The sequence below is a fragment of the Globicephala melas genome, chromosome 5 (genome assembly GCF_963455315.2).
Source record: "Globicephala melas chromosome 5, mGloMel1.2, whole genome shotgun sequence".
NCBI classification, from domain to species: domain Eukaryota; kingdom Metazoa; phylum Chordata; class Mammalia; order Artiodactyla; family Delphinidae; genus Globicephala; species Globicephala melas.
This window is the reverse complement of record NC_083318.1, coordinates 24,152,909-24,172,762: the sequence shown is the minus strand read 5'-3', so window position 1 is coordinate 24,172,762 and position 19,854 is coordinate 24,152,909.

Below are 19,854 nucleotides of genomic sequence, written 5' to 3'. Positions count from 1 at the left end.
ATGGAATATATTGATCACTTCAGTTCATTCATAAAAGCTTTTCTTGATAATGAATGTATCTGTGTGAATGACAACCAAAAGTAAATAAACTTTAGATTAAGACAAACATCTATTTATTCTTATACACAGATCAAATTCATACAACTGTACAAAATGCCAAGTACTTACAGCTGAAATTACATATAATAAATATAGTTTTTGCTTCAGAAATGAGTGTAACTCATAGTAAAAAATTTTTATTAACTAATCAAGAACTTTTTTATTTTCCCATGCATTTTATTAGGCATGTAACATGGCTTAATAGTATGCAAGTCGTTAAAATCTGTTACTGAGATATGATGCACATGTACTTCTACTTACTGAGGTTTCTATAATTATGGCTTTTTCAAGCCCTATTATATTCTGGGCATCATAGGCTATATTTGATTAAGAAAAACAGCAGCTGTCTGGTCATATACAGAGTGTCTCTTAGTAACACGAAATTTTTTTGGGGAATCGTTTTATTCATGTTGGGCACCAAAGGGAAAAAATATTCTCATAGCCATGGAAAGTCACTAATTAGAGCTCTCAGTTATGCTACAGGACAATAAATTCATCCCAGTTCTATAGATAGATTTAATTTCACAAACTTTTTGTTCACTCTTAGGGGAATCAAAACAATTAAATCAAAGAGAAAGAAAATAATCTACTACAGTGATCATAATAAAAACATCAACAACAAAAGTCAAGGAGCCACCTTTTTATTCTGTGTATAAACTATATATATTATACATAGCAATGCATTTTGGGCACACTAATTCTAGAATCTTACCATCTCCCTAAAGTATCTGGACTTTCTCCATGGCTGACTGGACATGTGACTTGTAGAAATTCTTGACTTGGTTCTAATAGGTTACACAGCAAGAAGCTAGAGAAGATGGTCAATATGTCAGCCAATGCTGGCTCTTATTATTATTATTATTATTTTCGGTATGCGGGCCTCTCACTGTGTGGCCTCTCCCATTGCGGAGCACAGGCTCCGGACGCGCAGGCTCAGCAGCCATGGCTCACGGGCCCAGCCGCTCCGCGGCATGTGGGATCTTCCCGGACCGGGGCACAAACCTGTGTCCCCTGCATCGGCAGGCAGACTCTCAACCACTGCACCACCAGGGAAGCCCAACTGGCTCTTATTGTGACTGTGGCACTAATGACATTTCTAATTCTTGGTTCCAAAAAAGGAGATATATCTGTGTCAAAGGATTTCATGGGACAAATCATGGTTGAAAAGTATTGGTCCTCCCCCTCCCACCCCACAAATCTAGACAGTATAGGAGCAAGACAATAGGTAGCGCAAAGGTTGGGAGGCTGATGAGACCAGAGGTTCAGGAACTTCAGCTCTCTTGCTTTGATCCTGTATGGACATTGTCTCTTAATTCTCTGAAAATCCTCCTTTCTAAGCAGTTAATTGCCATAGAGGTATCAAAGCTAACCAGGGAAGGACAAGAAGTGTAAAGACCATAAGACCTAAGGAAATGTCTGGTTCTGTAGAGGCTGCAGAACCTAAATGTAAATAATTTGTAAATAGTTGCCAAAAAGCAAAGCCAATTCAAGCTTTGCTTTTTGGAACTTTCTGGATTTTTTTTTAAAAGAAGTATAGTTGATTTACAATTTATGTTACTTTCAAGTGTACAGCAAAGTGATTCAGTTAAATATATATATTTTTTCAGATTCTTTTCCATTATAGGTTGTTACAAGATATTGAATATAGTTCCCTGTGCTAAACAGTAAATCCTTGTTGTTTAGAATGTTTAAAAATATTTTAGATCCACATTTGGTTGAATCTGTGGGAGAACTGGGATTTGAAGGGATGACTGTAGGTTATTTCATTAACCAGTGGGAAGGAGCTTCAGATATTACAAAACTTGGTCTCATTGCTTCAGCCACAATGTAGGACTGAGACAAGTGAAGTCAAAACAGCCACTCCTGGTGTTGGTAAAGCCTCCAACTGGAGTAGGCTGACACTGGGAATCAATAAATCAATAAAAACATGAACAAATATTTGGACCTTTTGAAAGTCATTTTATGTGACATGGTAACATGAAGGGGCTGAACTTAGATCAAGAAACAAAACTGAAACAGCACCTAAAACACTGATCCGTTTAAACTAGTTTTGCTTTCTTAAAACAGATTGTTGAGTAATGAAACCTGGAGTCATTTTACAGACACAGCACTGCACATGTGCAAGACAGGAACCCTTGTCTCTAGGATGACCCTGGAACCAAGAATCTTCAATCTACGGAACCTAAGAATAGAAATGTTGCCACCGGAGCCCTTTACGAAGGGAGAAGTGCTTCAGTAAGGAAAATCTGGCTTCCAGCAACAGGAGTAGCTTATATGGACTGATTGGAGACTAGCCAGTCAACTCCCGAGTTTGAAATTCCTCGAACTCCTTAAATTTTGCCCAGAACCCTGGATCAGGGAGACAGTTTTGAGAGTCCTGCCTTCTATCTCCTTGCTGGTTGACCTCACAATAAAGTTCTCTCTTAACTCAAAAGCCAATGCCTTAGTGTTGGCTTCTATGCTCCTCGGGCAGTGAGACCTTGCTTGGTGACAACTTTGGTGATCATAAAGGGACTTAGGTCTTGCGACCGCCTGCCCCAGGCACTGTAGCTCCCGGCAAAGTATGGGCCGTCGCCACCAACCCTGAATGGCCACCTAGACCAACTTTGTCCAGGGAGTCGGCTGTGAGGTTCCTGCTTCCCTGCTGCTGTGCTCCAGGCTCTTTGTGCTACTTTCACTTTTTAGAGAAGAAACAGCTCCTGGATCAGACGTCTTTTGGTGAGTTAACGTTGTCAAAACGCGCCTGTGCCTAAATTGTCTAATAACCTCCTCAGGATTGTGGGTTAGAGTCCCACCCTAAGGGAGACAAGGTAAAAGGTTGTGGCCACTGAGGTACTCAAATGATCAGGTTACTGTCCCAAACCCTGGGTTAGAGTCTCAGGCCTTTGGGTCTCTTTGTGTCTCTTTTATTTGTTAGGATTGGATAATAGGGTTGGCTCTTGGATGACTGTAGCGAAATATTATTGGGCCTGATATTCTTGAGGGCTCTCTGGCTGAGGAGATAAAAGGCTTTGCTGGAAACCTTGCCTTATGGAGCTGTTGTGGGGGAGAGGTTATCCATGCCTAATATAATTGCCTGGCAGTATTGATGCAGGTGTGTATCCTTAATAAAACCAGTCCTGATTACCTTGCTGGGTGAGAGGGTAAAGGAGAAAAGAGGGAATGTCAAGCAGGAACATTCTCTACCCCAAAAGAACATAGGCTGTGCCTGGGTTAAATGAATTTTGTACAATTGGACACATTTTGGATTTTTCCTCATGGATCATTTTAACTATTCTTTTTATATGAGCCAAACTAGCAGGAAGTTAGCATTGAACTGTTCTCAAGTGTGTGTGTGTGTGTGTGTGTGTGTGTGTGTGTGTGTGTGTGTGTGTGTGTGTGTGTGTGTGTGTGTGTGTGTGTGTGTGTGTGTGTGATGTTAAAAAGGAAAGTTTGCCAGGAGGAACAAACCCTGGAATATTGGTGGTGCTAAAGGTCATGGGCTGTGTGGGGGCCTTAGCCTGGATGTATTCTACCTGGAAGTTGCCCAGACTCTAGATGAGTTTGTCTGTGATCTCTGCTATGGAGGTAAAATGTTTTGGTCATCTATCAGAAATATTAAATCCCAACATGCTCAGAAAGGAAGTGAGGACTTCAGTATTTCAGTAGACTCCTGAATTCCTCTCTCAAATCCAGTTCTAAGACAGCTTCCTCACTTTGTTTTTGTCCCCTCTTCTACCCTCCTCTTCATCAAGTAAGTTTTTCAAGGTGGTCACTGAGGCAGAGCCTGGACATTCATAGGCCCCTCTGCAGTAGGCAAGCCTGCCTTCAGCCCATGACAGGGAAACTATTAAAAGCCTGTGACCAAATTGGCTACAATCTTGGAACTGCTTGGACAGATTCCTTGGAAACTGAGTAGAATGTGTGACTTTCAGGCTACAGTTCTTGACAACCATCTCTAATGGATAGCATTTCAGTGGTCCCTTTGTGAACCCTCAAATCCAGGCTGGGCTAGTCATCTTTGAGACTGTCCGAATTCTCCACTGTGGCTCCTCCAGGGAATTCTTACAGCCAAGTTGTAAGACTTGTTTACACTACTGCCTTTGCTTCTTCCCAGAAACCAAACTAGGAGATGGGATTAAGGGTCTTGTTTTCTATTGAGGTTGTTTGGTTTCCCTCTGCCTTTTTTGAGGGAGTGAGGGAAGGCCATTTTCTAGAAATTTGCAATCCATAGACTGTTCTTAGCTCTTGGGTTTGAAACCTCAGATATTGACTAAGCCTTTGACTTAGGGGTTTATGGCTAGGGCTCTCTCTCCCCCTCTCTCTCTCTCTCAACACCTATTCTCACACAGGCCGGAAAACCCCTCACAAACAGCATTGAGGTGGACAGTAGTTGAGGGGACAAGCCACTAGTGTGCCCAGGTGATTCCCACAAAGGAACAAAGTGTGCTCTGAGCCACAGATTTGCAAACCTTGGTTTGCTCTCCTTCATCTTTCACGAATGCTAAAGTTTTCCAGGTGCAGCCAACATTGCAGCATCACACAGACCTCGAGTTTCCAATAAGACTGCTGATTGACGTTGGGCCCAATCCATGAAGGTTGGGAAGAGGTGGCAGGCATTTGCTAAAGGCAATTGTTCAAGTCTCTTCCGTGTTCTAGCTGGCCAAGGAGTAAACTATTTTGAGCACTACAGTGGAAGAAATCCAGTCAGCCAACTGCAGAGCTCAGCTTCACTACTGACTTGTTTTCCTTCAGAGGATGGAGACCCAGGTGGAGAACTCTTGGCTGGCTTACCATCAGCTCTGCCTTGCACTGTGGTTATCAACTTCCCTTGGATCGAGAGTAGGCAAGCACAAGTAGTGGGCTCACAACATTTGACCTTGCCTGGTTTTTCTAAGTTTCTCTGCAGAATAAGAATTTGCAGAAGAGATGTAAAATTATGGTTCAGAGGGAAGACCCTCAGAAAAAGCCTGTCAGGGCTGATTCAGAGCTTAATGATGATCTCAATTTAGTACATTTGGCTTCTCCTTCAGTGCCTCCCATGGTTCTTCTACTGCATGAAGGGGGAATCCCTACAAGTAGTACCAAATCTTATACCAACAATCCTCCTAGGGCTACAGGTCTGGTCCTAGTCCTGTATCCTTACTTATCAGATAGTCAAAAGTGTGCAGTCTCCCTTCCCCAGGGTACTCAATTCAGCCCAGGGGGGACTCTGCTTCAGGAAGGGCAATATCCCTTGAATTAAGTTCCACAGGTCTAGACGCCCAAGGTCAACACAGGGGATTTGTATATGTGCACTCTGCGTTTTTTACTTCTCATCTATATAATTGGGAAAAAAGTTAAAGTAAAGCTTTCTGCATGTGCCTGAATGCCCAATTTCCTTGTTGGGGTGAGATCTAACAAAATTCAATGAATTTCTCACCAGAAAAAGTAGACATTAAAGTACTCTCAGATCAAGGCTATACCCTCCAAGCTGGGCTAGTACAATTGGGAGACAAGCCTCAGCCAGAAGTCCCTGAAAAAATTTTACAAAAGGTAAGAGCAGATGTTTGGTAAGAGTCAAGACAGCTAACCCGGTAGTAGTAAAACTCCATTCAAGCACCAGGGCTTCAAATTTAAAGCAATACCTTTTAAAGAGGCATTTGAAGGAATGGGTAAATCCTCTGATAACCACCTTTTTTTTTTTTTTTTTTCGGTACGCGGGCCTTTCACAGCTGTGACCTCTCCTGTTGCGGAGCACAGGCTCCGGACGCGCAGGCCCAGCAGCCACGGCTCACGGGCCCAGCCGCTCCGCGGCACGCAGGACCTTCCCGGACCGGGCCACGAACCCGTGCCCCCTGCAACGGCAGGCAGACTCTCAACCACTGCGCCACCAGGGAAGCCCAACCACCTTTTTTAAATGTCAATTTATCTGACCTTGTCAATCCCTGTAACACTCCAATCCCACCAATACAAACATCCGGGACTTGAGATCATCATTTTGTACAGGATTTGAGAGACATTAACCAAATAGTAGAGGACATACATCCAGTGGTGCTGAATTCTTATACTTTGCTTACAACTTTATCTGGAGATATTTGCTGGTTTACAGTTCTGGACTTAAAAGATCCCCTTTACTGCATGTCTCTAAGTCCTGAGTCCCAGGAACTGTTTGCTTTTGAGTTGGATAATCCAGAAGCTAATATAAAATAACAATATTGTAGAATGGTACTACCCCAAGGATTTAAGAATGCCCCCACTATCTTTGGGGAAGCCTTGGCCAAGGACATAAGGGATCACCAATTAAATGAGGAAGTCTTAATCTAATGTAGATGATACTAATTGCTAGTGAAACTAAGGAAGCCTCAGACCAAAATGCAATCCACACTTTAAACTTTCTGGCACATCAGGGATATAAAGTCTCCCAGGGAAAAAGCACAAATTTCTCAAGCAACTGTAAAATATTTAGGATCTGAGTTATCAAAAGGACAAAGAAACTTATTGCTGGATCAAAGGGAAGCATTAGCTAGGGTGACTATACCCACCACCAGGAGACAATTATGAGGATTCTTAAGAACGGCTGAGTTTTGCCATACTTGGATCCCTAACTTTGGACTCATGGCCAAATGCCTGTATGAGGCTCTTAAAGAAATGACAATGAGCCATTAAGCTGAACTGTGGGATGCTATAAGGTATTCCATACCATACAGATAATTGAAGTCTATTCTAGCAGACCTGACCTGACTGATCAGCCTTTAGAAATCCATATGTGGAAATGATTATGGATGGGGACAGCTTCAATGGACCACGGTCTCTGAAAGGCTGAGTAAGCAATAGTAACTCATTAGGAAGTCCTAGAAGCAGAAACCCTCCTCCAGGTATATCTGCCCAGAAGGCAGAGCTCATAGTCCTCCTGAGGGCCCTGTACCTTGGAGCTAAGAAAAGGTAAACATCTAGATAGATTGTAAGTATGTCTTCTCCGTCGAGCATTTACATGGGGCCATTGTGGGAAGAGGTCTGCTAACATTAAGAATAAAAGATTAAACATTCAAGAGGTGGTATTGGCCTTACTAGACTATTAACAGTGCCAGAAGTAGCCATAGTACATTGCCCAGGCTACCAAAAGACTGATAGCTATATATAGCTAAAGGAAATAATTTGGTTGATCAGGTCACAAAACAGGCACTCAGAACCAAAAACCCAGATCCTAAGGCCCTAGCACTCATTCTGAGTGTGAATCTATCTGTGTTTAAGCCTCAGGATTTAGAGATGGATCTAGAGAGAGCAAACAAATAGGGATTTCATGCTGACTCTTGAGACTTAGATGGTGATCAGTACCAAACAACCAGCTTATAATGAACAAGGACTAGTGCTTATACCCAAGCATTTAATGGAAAGAATTATCAATATTACTCACCTACATCAAGGAACCCATTATGGGAGGCATGCAACCTATTGCTGGCTACAAAAGTTTATGGTTGGCTCACAAAGGCAAAGAACCATGCAAAAGTTAATACGAAGTTGCTTAATCACCAGAAACAATCATAAAACTAGGCCAACCCCAATAACAAAAGGGGTGCAAGCCTGAGGGACAAAATCAGGAGATGATTACTAAATAGACTTTACTGTTATGCCAAGAGCCTTAGGAAATTAGGTATTTGATATCTGTAGACACCTTCACAGGATGGGTAAAAAAATTTTCCATGCCAGACAGAGAAGATGTCTGAGGTACCAAAAGCCTTAATTTAAAAATTATCCCTCCTTTTGGCTTGCCTCTTTCAATTAAAAGGAAAAATGGAGATGCCAAGGTAACTCAAGTGGTGTCTGGGGCCCCTAGAATACAATGGAAGTTACATGCTTCACGGGGACCTCAGTCTATGGAGAAGACTGAAAAGATGAATCACACAATAAGGACAATAGTTAAACTATGTCAAGAAACCAACTTAACTGGGAATAAGGTCTTACCAGCTGGCCTGTTTAGGTTAAGAGTAGCCCCTAGACCAAGCTCCTATTGAGCTCTTATGAAATGTTATATGGGAGACCCTACCTTAAATCTACCATTGCAGTCTTAAATGATCATATGCCAAAGGAATTAGATACTATAAAATGTGTACTGTGTCTAGGAGTTTATCTGCTATATATAAATAGGCTTCTAGTTGGTTGATGTTTCTCACAGACATTCCCCTGAGCTACATAAGCTCAGGGGATTGGGTCCTCCTCAAAACCTGGAAAAATCAACACCCTAAAGATCAACGGCAAGCTAAGTGGAATGGACACTTCCCAAACAGGGTGCACTCTCCATAGACAGGAGGAAATAGGAGAACCCAACATCCTAACACCTGAGGGAAACCCACTACCGACTTCTTGGCCCCTAATTATACTTGTGAATCCTTAACTGACCTTACATTACTTTTCAAAAAGAAACATAACAGCTAAGACTCTCCCCAGCTGGGAAGATAAGATGTAGAAATCTCAAAAGTAGACTGCTTCTGCCCAAGAGTCCAGACCAGGCCAATATAAACCCAAATTCAATGACTACATGTTTTCATGTATTCTGAAAGGAATGAGGTCTGTTTTTTGAAGAAATATTGGAATTTGGACTCCTAGTTCTGTGTATTTTAGGATTAATCTTATTCATAACATTTTGTACTTATTATCCTGTACCTTTAAAAGGGCTTCCCCCACTTGCATGATTGCCCAAGACTTAAGAGTTCAAGATGGGACTCATATATTTACAAGTAAGTGCCAAACAATTTCATTACTCATAAAAATCCACACCTCCTAATCAGCAGGAAGTAGCTAAAGTTGTCAGTGCCTTATTTCCTTCAGCGTTGAGGAAATGTACAAAGTAAGGAGGGAATTGAAACAACACATAACATATGGGTCAACTTAAAGTGGTTTTGCTTCCTTAAAACACATTCTTGATTGCTCAAACCTGGACTTATTTTACAGACACAGCACTGAACATGTGCAAGACAGGAATCCTTGTCTCCAGGATTATCCCAGGACTGAGAATCTTCAGTCCACAGAACTTAGTAGAAAGGTCACCCCCAGAGCCCTTTACCTACAAATGGAGACTACCTTCAATAATGAAAATCAGGCTTCCAGCAACATAAGTATCTTATAAGTACTGTTTCAAGACTAGCCAGTCAGCTCCCAAGTTTGCAATTCTCTAACCCCTTAAATTTCACCCCAAACCCTGGATCAAGGAGACAGATTTGAGAGCCTTGCTTCCTGTCTCCTTGCTTGTCGACCTTGCAATAAAGCTATTTATTTTCAAGAGCCAGTACCATAGTATTGGCTTTTGTGAGCATAGGGCAGCGAGCCCTTGCTCATAACAAAAATATTACAAGTACTTCGAAGTGCTAATGGGTGAAATGAAGGCATAGAGAAAGGAGTAATCTATTTTACCTGTCCCAGGCATAAACAAGGTTCCCAGTTTTATAACTTTTGAAAGATGGGAAGTGTTTTAATCATGAAGTGCAGCGATTGGGGGATCAGTCTGAAGTACACTTACTAGGATGTTGGCTCTGTCATAACTGGCTGGGTGACTTTGGGCAGCTTGGTTAAGAATTTTATCAGCTTCCTCTTTATTTATGGGTACAGCAATAGAACTTGCGTTTCAGGTTTCAGCTCACATTAAGCACAATGTACGTGTTAGAGTTACCAGCCACTAAGATGCGGAAGACTGCAGATAGAGCAGGTTTAGGGGGTGAAAAACAAGGGTCTAACTTTACACATACAGAGTATAAGTTGTCTATTATATACTCAAGTTCATAAGTACAGAGTGAGATATATATGAATGAGTCCAGAAAAAGTGGGATGAAAAGAAGAGTCCTGGGGCATTCCAATATTAAAAGATCAGGGAAAAGAATAATTAGTAAAAGAAGCTGAAAAGTAATATTCAATAAGGTAGGGAGAAGTAAAAAAAAATTGATTTTAGAAAGTGAAAAAAAATACCTAGGAGGATATTAATGTTAAAGAGTTCTTAGAATTGACAACAGATTTCTGCAATATTATCTTTAACCTTGACATGAGCAGTTTTATTGTAGTGGTGTGAGTGAAAGCCTAGTTGGAGTAATTTTAAAAGAAAAACAGAGTTATTATAAATCTTTTGAGTTTTGCTGGAAGGAAGAACAAAAAAATGGGTTAATAATTGGCAAGAGAAAGAGGACCAAGAGTGTTTTCTTTTTATCTCTTATTTTAAAAATGTTTTTAGATAGGAAAAACAGCAACTTATATGCATGTTGATGAAATTAATTCAATAGAGAGGAAAAATGATATTATGGAAAATGACTGGGCTGACAGACCAGAGGAGAGCATGGAAACTAATGCTCAAAGGAGAGGACTGACCTTAGATATAAGCATTGATAATTTACATATAAGCATATGGGTACATATCAGGGAACAAGTTTTCCAAATATCTGTTCTGATTGATTCACCTATTTTGCTGCCAGCTTTTCATTAAGTATTCTAGGCTCCTTAAATACCAGAATCAGTATATAATTGAATCTCCAAATACAGGAATGGGCATCATACTGAGTTAGCAGATTATTCTCACAAAGTGAAACTGAATATATGGAAACCTGAACATATAACTCACTTATAAATGTATTCAGAGTTACGTTTACCACAGTTCTCTAAGCCATTATGAGGTTTATCCATGGGGTCCTGTACTTTCATATACTTCAAGTCAAAGGGTTCTGACAAGTTTTTAGAAAACACTCAGGAAACAAAATGAGTAGCTCCAAGAGCAAGTATAGAAGCCAGAGCATGTTGGATAGCAAACAGTGGGCACTCAATAAATATTTGTCAAACAGGATTCTATTTGGGGGTTCTGCTTTGACGTTCCAGGCTCTGGTGTCAGGTTCATAATGTCAGCAAATGTAAAACTGAATACTTCATTTTGCTGACGAGATTTATAACTGCAACTCTAACGCAGCCAAATACCACCTAATGTGCATTAGCTTTTATAGTAAGCATAATAATTACCCTATAGGTGTCCAATTTCTAATCCCAGAACCTGTGAATATCTTGTTGTATATGGTGGAAGAGACTTTGCAAGTATGATTATGATTAAGGATTATAAGAAAAGGTTCATAATTATTCATGTGGGTCTGATGTAATCACATTGAGAGAGCTAGGAGGGTCACGGTCAGAGGACATGTGATGACACAGCAGAGGTAGGAGTGATGTGGCTACAAACCAAGAAATAAAGTGTGTTTATCATTACTGTTTGCAGTGATAGTAACCCTGATCAAGGCAGAGGCAGAGATAGTTTATTCTATGCTGTGACACATCAGTTTTAAAGATTATAGAATAGGGGGTAATGTAGTTCTTCTGTGATAAAATGAAATCATTGATAGAATTCAGTGATGATCATTTGGAGGAAATATGAGAAAGTTTGAAATTAAAAACTCAAGTGCATAGAGTTAAGTCTAATTTAATGCAGAATCACTGGAGAATCACAATTTCACATGAAAAATAAGGAAAATGATAAATTCAGGGAAATTCAGTTTAGACTTATGAAAATCAAGAACCATTGTTAAATATATCACTGTATAATTAGAATCAGTGAAAAATGACAGTTAAGCCTCTTGATTTGTTTTCTGGAGTGAAAAAAAAATTCCCACCCCCTTTTTTTTTAAAACCACAGAACTTTATTGTCTCATAGTTTGGGGGGCTATAAATTGTCAGCAGGGCCATGCTCTCCCTGAAACCTGAAGGGGAGAATTTCTTGCCTTTTCCTAGCTTTTGGTGGTAGCCATCAATCCTTGGCATTCTTTGGCTTGCAGCTGCATTACTCCAGTCTGTGCTTCTGTTGTCACATGGCCATCATCCCTCTTAGGTGTGTCTCTTATAGGGACACCAGTTATATTGGATTAAGGGTCCACCTTACTCCAGTATGACCTCATCTTAACTAGTTACATCTGCAATGACCATGTTTCCAAATAAGGTCTCTTTTTCAGGTACTGGGGGTTAGGACTTCAACATATCTTTTTTGGGGGAACTCAATTCAACACATAACACCATCCAATGAGAAAAAGAATAGTCTCTTCAACAAAAGGCATTAGGACAACTGGATATCTACGTGCAAAGGAACAAAGTTTTTAATGTAATTTTATACATTATGCTTTTAATGTAATTTTATAAACTGTAAATGAATAGGAATGTTTATTGTAGGAGGATTTTAATATAGGACCAAATTGACAGTTAGTATTTGAATAGTGCTTAGTATAGGTAATCAGTCATAAGAGCAAAATTTCCCAGTTCTTACGATTGTGTATGTCATGAATATTCTTGTTCCATACATGTACTCAGAGAAGAGAAAACCTTCTCTTACTGAGGCAAATTGACTTCTCAAAGTGACTTCCATTTCTGCCTTTTCATACAGGAAACAATAGAGCCTCATTACCATTTTAGAATTTATTCTGTAAGCACATTTCTCTGTCAGTTTCTTAAGAGCTTAACTGCACTCAGCTTTCACTGGCTCTTTGAAGTTGGTAAGAATGAAAACAATGTCAAAAATGAGATACAGTTTTTATATAATTAATCCATTTTCAACTGCTTATTATGCTTCATATCAGAAGTACAATTGCTTAGGAGAAGCAGAGCATAGATTTATTTAGATTTTCATTTAAACCAAAAAGCGTTGTGCATTAACAATGACAATATCATTTATTAGAATCAAAAGGTGACAGTGTTTTCCAAAGATTTTTATTCTCATAAAATAGTTTAAATCTCATTATCAAAAGCTACATGAGGGAAATGACATTTAAATACCATTTTTAATAGAGGGGAACGTCCTCAACTTGATAAAGAATGTCTTCAAAAAAGTTAACATCCTATGTAATGTCAAGAAACTCAAAACTTCCCTCTCTAAGATCAGGAATAAGACAAGGAAGGCTCCTCTCACTGCTCCTATTCAATATGGTACTGTAAGTCCCTGCTGATGCTATGAGACAGGAAAAGGAAATAAAATGTGTGCAGATTAGGATGGAAGAAATGAAACTGTCTTTGTTTGCAGATGACATAACTGTCTGTGTAGGAAATCTCAAGTGCACACCGCAAAGCAGGGTAACCCTGATTCAAAAGTTGGTTATTTTTGCCTCATTTTATGCCCACTCCACACAGATTTCTCAATTTGCTGACAATGTAAGTATTGAGAACATGAATTTTTAAGGCAAATGCCACCAGACATTTTTCTATGGAACACTAGGCAGAGTTGTCCAGGAATCCAGTTTCTTCATTATTTCTCAATGCACATTTTCCAGTTTTGTACTATTCTAGTTACATTGAAATGGCTTTGATTTTCTCTTTCTAGGTCAGGACAGTTTTAAAATTTTGCTCTCATGAAAGAAAATGGAAGATGTATTCTATCTTTTTTTATTCCCAAGGTTGAATCATACTAAAATGGAAAATTTTCTCACTCTCTGCAACTTTACAAGTGAGATATAGGTGCTTTGGAATCAAAGAAATGAGAGAACTATTGAAAGAATTATCATAAAGGTTCCCTTTAAGTTTTATCTGGCAGAGCCCAGGCCACAGCGCATGTAGAACAATAATTATCTTCCCTTGAAGAATAGGGCTACTATTGAAGGACAGCAGTGCCAAATCCTCATGGAGTTTTACAGAAATAATATAGCATAGGAACATGAGGATTAAAAATATGCTGACGTCTCCCATTCCTGCTCTGTCAACAAATGTAAGATGTAATGAGAAAGAAAGGCATGAATGAGTCTAAAATATTATACAGAGGTTTGAGGGAAATTTAGAGAATAAGGTCATGGAAACCAAAGGAAAAACTAATTTCTGCAAAGAATGAAAGTTTTGTAAGTAAACTTAAATCAAGGAGAAATATGCTTAAAGGAGATTGTAGACTTGGTCGTTGATAAGGCTTATGTGACAGAATGAAGGGGGATTTCACCAAGGTAAAGGTCAAGAATTGAAGAGTATCATTTAGCATGGATTTTGAACACATGTGCTCTTCTCTGATTTCTCCTAAAACTTGAAATGCCTGTAATGAAATTTTTAAATGTATGAACCCATAAGTATATAGAATAGTAAAGATGACAGCAGGTGAGCAGTATCACATGTGTTCTGGAGATGGAAAGCAGAACAATAAGGGGTAAATGATTTATTGAACAGATAAAGCTAAGAGTTAAGTGCCTGCAGGGGAGGGTTTCAAGAAGAAGCAAGCTGTATTACAGGAACCATCACTGAACATTTCCTATCCTGGAGACATAAAGAACCTCAGTGAAGTAGGTGTAACAGTTTCTAATAGTCTGTTGAAGGAGGAGTTGGATTGTCCAAGATCCTCCCCAAACCAACAGACATCTGAATAGCCCTTCTTGACAAGGCAATGGATGAATGTTCATTCTCAGAAACAAAAATGAGTCAAAGTGATCCCAGTCTCAGGAAAATGAGGGATAGCTGAGGGTGAGGGTGAAACAGTTTCCTGACTATCAAGGAAGTAGATGAAACTTCAAATTAAACTGTATAGTTGTTCCCATCCTGTTTCTCTTATCAGTTACCTCTATGAAAGCGGACAGATGTGTAGCACCAAGCAAGAGATTTGGAAGTTCATCTTTGTATAAATGAACTGCCTTAAAAAGACTCAGCAAAAAAGCAAAAACAGCAGACAGTAACCACAGCAAAAAAAAAAAAAAACTATAGACATAGCAACTTGAGATTCCACAATAAAACTTTATTATGAGAGAAATCCATCATCCAACAAGCCCACTTCTCCACGCATACACAGGAACACACACAGAGCCTCAAAAAGCTTTTTAATGTCTCACTCTAAATTATGAATCAAAAGCCAAATATCAATAGACATTTCATGAAAGCCTATAACATAATAAAGTTGAGACAATCTCCCAGAAAGTAGGAAAAAAGGCAGAGATTAGAAAATAGAAAAGTAAAATGAAATATTACGGTAGGGGTTGCAAGTTCAACTAATGTGTGTTTTAGGAAGAGTGAACAGAAAAATAGAAGAGTATTTTGAAAATTTCCAAAATAATGAATATATGTGTCCAGATTAAAAGATCCCACCAACTGTCCATCATCACAAGTGAAAAGAAAAGCCTTGTATTAGTAACTATTATTCTAAAATTTCAGAACAGAGGGATTTTTTTTTAAATCCTAAAAGTAGCAAAAGGAAAAAAATCCCAAAAAAGTAGATTTCATATAATGGAATAGAAATAAGGTTGTTATTAGCCTACTCAAGAGTATTACTGAGACAGAATACAATAGTTCATGCCTTCAGAGGCTGAGAAGAATTGATTACCAATCTATAACTCTATATCCAAATGTCCGCAAAGGTGAGGAAGACAACATATTTTTCTCACATGAAGATTTACAAAATCTTACTTCCCACGTAAACTTCCTCAAACTACTATGGGGTAAGCAGCCTACTAAAGGAAGAATAAGTCATAGATGATGAAAACGTAAGACTCAGACAACTGGGAACTGAGCCCTGGAGAGAGGTACAGGACAACAGGCAGAGGCGGTGAAGGGAGGTTGTTTTCATGGCTGTGCAGTTGGCTAGAGGTCACCCAGGGTGGACTGGAGTAGCTTCAAACGAAGGATAGGAAACAGATTATTTGATTACTTCAACTGTGATGAGAAGGACTTTTGCAGTTTCTTTCAATATATTGGGAGAATGAATGAAGGTAGGGGCAGAATTACACAGCTATACTTTCATAAGATGGTAGGAAATACATAGATAATTCATGAGAGACATAATAATAGCAGTATAAGCATATTATTTAGCAACATAGAGGAGACTATCAGAAGAAACCAATAAATAATTGAAATGAGTTTGCCTCTGTGCACAATTTGCCCCACTAGGCTGGAGCTTGGAGCAGGCTAGTTAGCGGTTTGGGTTTTAATTATTAGTATTATTAGGCTGTTAGTGTCATTTGATTTTAGAGCATGTATTACGTTGATAAAATCATAATTCATTATTTTAAAAGTTATAAGAAAGTAATATCTATTATCATAAATCGCTTTGATAAGATACCTTAATAACTTAGTAGTTAAGGAAGGACAGAGTAACTGGAAATATGGAGCAATGTTAAGAGTTGATATTTTGGTTTCAGGATGGAGTAGATGAAAATGCATTTGTGTCTTTAAAGTAAAAATTTCAGTGGATTAGAATTTGAATTTCAATCGATGATTTGAATAAAAGAAGACATAAATAATGGAGCTAGTTTCTGGAGAAGAGGGTAGAAAATGGGCTCAAAAGTCATGGGTACAGGAGTTACACCCTATAATAGTAACAGCCTTCATTAATGTTTATTTTGTGCTAGTCATAAAATATTTCATTTTATCATCACAATAACTTTACGATCTAGTCATTATGAATCCCATTTTACAACATGAAACCTGAGTCTCAGAGGTTAAGAACAAGGTAGAACAAGGACTTGAACAGTCTCAATCCCAAGTCTGGGAAGCTAAGCTTTTTAAGCCTCGATTTCATCTGTAAAATGTGGGGAATAGTAGTACCTCCTTTACTGGGTTATTTTAAAGATGATTAAAATATGTAAAGTGCCTAGTGCCACAGCTGAGTGACAGTGAACGTTCAGTATTAGCTCTCCTCATCATTTTTATTATTGCCATCAATATCCCAACGTATTTGCAAATTGACAATTACAAAGAACCTTAGTCTGGTGAATTAGAAGTGAACTTGTAGCTACATTCACATTATATTACATGGCTAAAGTAACATTTTCAGGATCATGCCAGAGATAAATTTCAAGTAAGCTCCTGTTCAGTAAAGACACAAAAAGGAAACAAGTACATGCAAACGTTTTCAAGTCAGACATTTTAAGACATTTAAGCAATCACAACTAATGTGATACCTTTGCCAAAAAACACAAAAAATTTTATATAAAACCCATGAATAAGTGAGAAAAATGGATTTCCAAAATATTGGCCAGTTACAATTGAAAATTAATATATGCATTTAGCATGAATACTTAAAATGATGTGGGTATACATGTTGCAGTTGGGTATATAACATACAGAAAACGATGCAGTAAGTTAGCATACCAGTATTACTGTCATATGCTCATTGGCCTGTGAGTGGCCTCAGTACCTCAGTACCTCTGAAATCATATCATGGCTCCTCTTTCTAATTCCATCATATGTGTTTAACCTCCCTTCACTTCTTAAATTCTTACTTATGTGTCAATGTCATAAAGAATGAGCCTACACAATATCCCAAACAATAAAGCTATGTAAAACATTAGTACATTACTAATATGTTACATGATGTGTACCGACAGCGCCTGCTTTGTCTCCAATTCATTTGTTATGTAAATTGCATCCACTTCTACTGATGAATCAACAGCTTTTCAGAGCTACAGTGGAAAACACAGGCTAAATCATAACTACTTGGCTGCAAAAAATAAAGCTGTCAAGGCCAAAATTATTTTGTGAAGTAAATTAAGTTTTCTTTAATTGCAAATACAAATTATATTAGTTATATTATTATAATACAGTATTTGCTGCTGGCTTATCAGTGCATTTAAGTATTTAAGAAGGATTCTTTACAAATTCTTTCTCTCTCCTAGACAATAGGTTGCATTAGCTACTCAGTAAAAGAACATGCCATCAGCTTCACTTTTAATAAATGGTTTTAGTTTCTTTAATACACATTAACTTGTGCCAATGTTATAAAAATTAATACCAGAGAGTCACATTTGGAATGCAAATCCTGGCATTTATCAGGCAATGACCCTTGGCTTAATATTTATAGCCTCAAAAGAAAACTAAAAACGTGTATAAGCCATCTGGTCCAACAACAGGTGTACCTAGAAATTAGGAGTTGCTATTCTACCTGTGCAGGAAGAGCCTGCCTTACTGAGCTGAGGTCACTAGTCTGTCTGGCAACATAAAATCAGTAACCTCAGGGGAAATTAGAACCAACTCAACATGGTGCTTCCTATGGAAAAGAGTCTGAGCTGGAACATCTGATGGCTCTGTGTCAGCTTTTCACTTTACTAAATTACACATTATTTCTCTCCTCTAACATGCTGAAGGAAATGAAAGACATGTAGAGTTGTCAGACATCTGGGACTCGGCCATTCATTAGGCAAGAAGTGTTACGTCACATCAGTGATTTTGCCTGCCTGAAATGACCTGCAGCCTGCAATCACCAAGGAGGGTACCACCTATCCCTGTCCTACACCATTTAACATGAGGCCAGGTTTCATCGCTATGACTATTGACTCCTGCACTCAGGACTTTCTGAGTGTGTGTGTACCTCTGTGTGTGTGTGTGTGTGTGTGTGTGTGTGTGTGTGGTGTGTTCAGTTTTAAAAATCCTAAATTTTAGTAGAGGTGTTCCAGCTGTAACTAAAAATATAGTTTTGGAGCACAGATGAGTGATCAGGTCTAAAAATGTAGATTTTGTATTTTGTTAACCCTTCTATTGACCGAACACACCCTGTTTACTCTTAAGTGAAACCTGTCAAGAAAAGATGTATAAATTTTGTATGGAGCAGCAAATACATGACAGGGCTCAAGATTTACTTTACTTTTTGAAAATCAAAATACTTTGGAAAAACTGTAAAGCGAAAGAATACATACCTTCTCTTTAGAAATAGAAACAAGTTGAAAGAGAAGTAAAAAGGGAAACATGAAGAAGGAGGGAGGATATAAATGGCGTACACGTTCTCTGCTTATCCAGGATAGGATGCATCTTTTAGTTTGAATTGTATGAGTTCTCTGAACATTAGAAATACCCATTTTTAATATAAGCACACAGTTATATTCCGCTTTTAATTACCTTTTTTTTTTTTTGGTTTGTATCACTCTTGCTCTCTATTGCTATATATAAAAACAGAAATTGATTATATTTTAAAGAAGAAAAATATTTCAATCCTCATTGTTTATATGTATGAATGTTTTTAATTATTACTAAAGAATCATCAAAATTATATATTTAATACCATACTCTAGACAGGGCCCCAAAACTCAATCATGGGAAGAAGAAACCCATTACTTTCAGTAAAACTGTTGCTTGAGGAGGTAGCACTAGACTATCCATGAAGAGATGAGGTTTGAAGGTAAGAAGCTTCCTTTACCACGCTTGTCCCAAAGGGAAAGCTTTTAGGAAACTACAGGAAAAAAGTGAAATAGCAGAATGTTGCACACATTATGTCAAGAAAATGAATACATTATCCAGGAAGTCAGCTGTGATAAAGTACTAAGATTTGGAGTCTAAATAGACATTTAACTGCAGAAATCAAATGGGTTTGTATGGAAAAGTGGTCAAAATTCAACCCGTATACCTTGGGGTAATCAAGAAATAAGTCATTATGATCAAGCTTGCCCTCATGATTTATTAAGATTTCTATAGTATAACAAGGCCTATTAAAGTATTTTTAAACCAGGAGTGGTGTATTTAAAAGGAGTATTCCTATATAAGTTGTTTGTTATAATAGTACTTCAAGGAAAGGAAAAGATACACTTTGGTTACATAGTTTAGCAATCTAAGTTTAACATAAAAGATATAACTATGTTTTATAAGAAGTATATGAATGAGTATAAATCAGCAAATGAGTTTTCAATTTAATCAGATACACGACATAACTCAGGAAAGGAAAAAATAGAAAAAATTTTAAATTTCTCATTGCAATGAAAGCAAAAATAAGGAAAAAATTAAATTAATTGTTCATCTTATGACATTTTAAAAAATTGAAGTGTCAGCAAATTCTTTAAGTTTTTATTGTTTCCAAGTTTACTCTGATTTTCCTTATGGTAAATTATATGAGTAGAAATTCTCTAG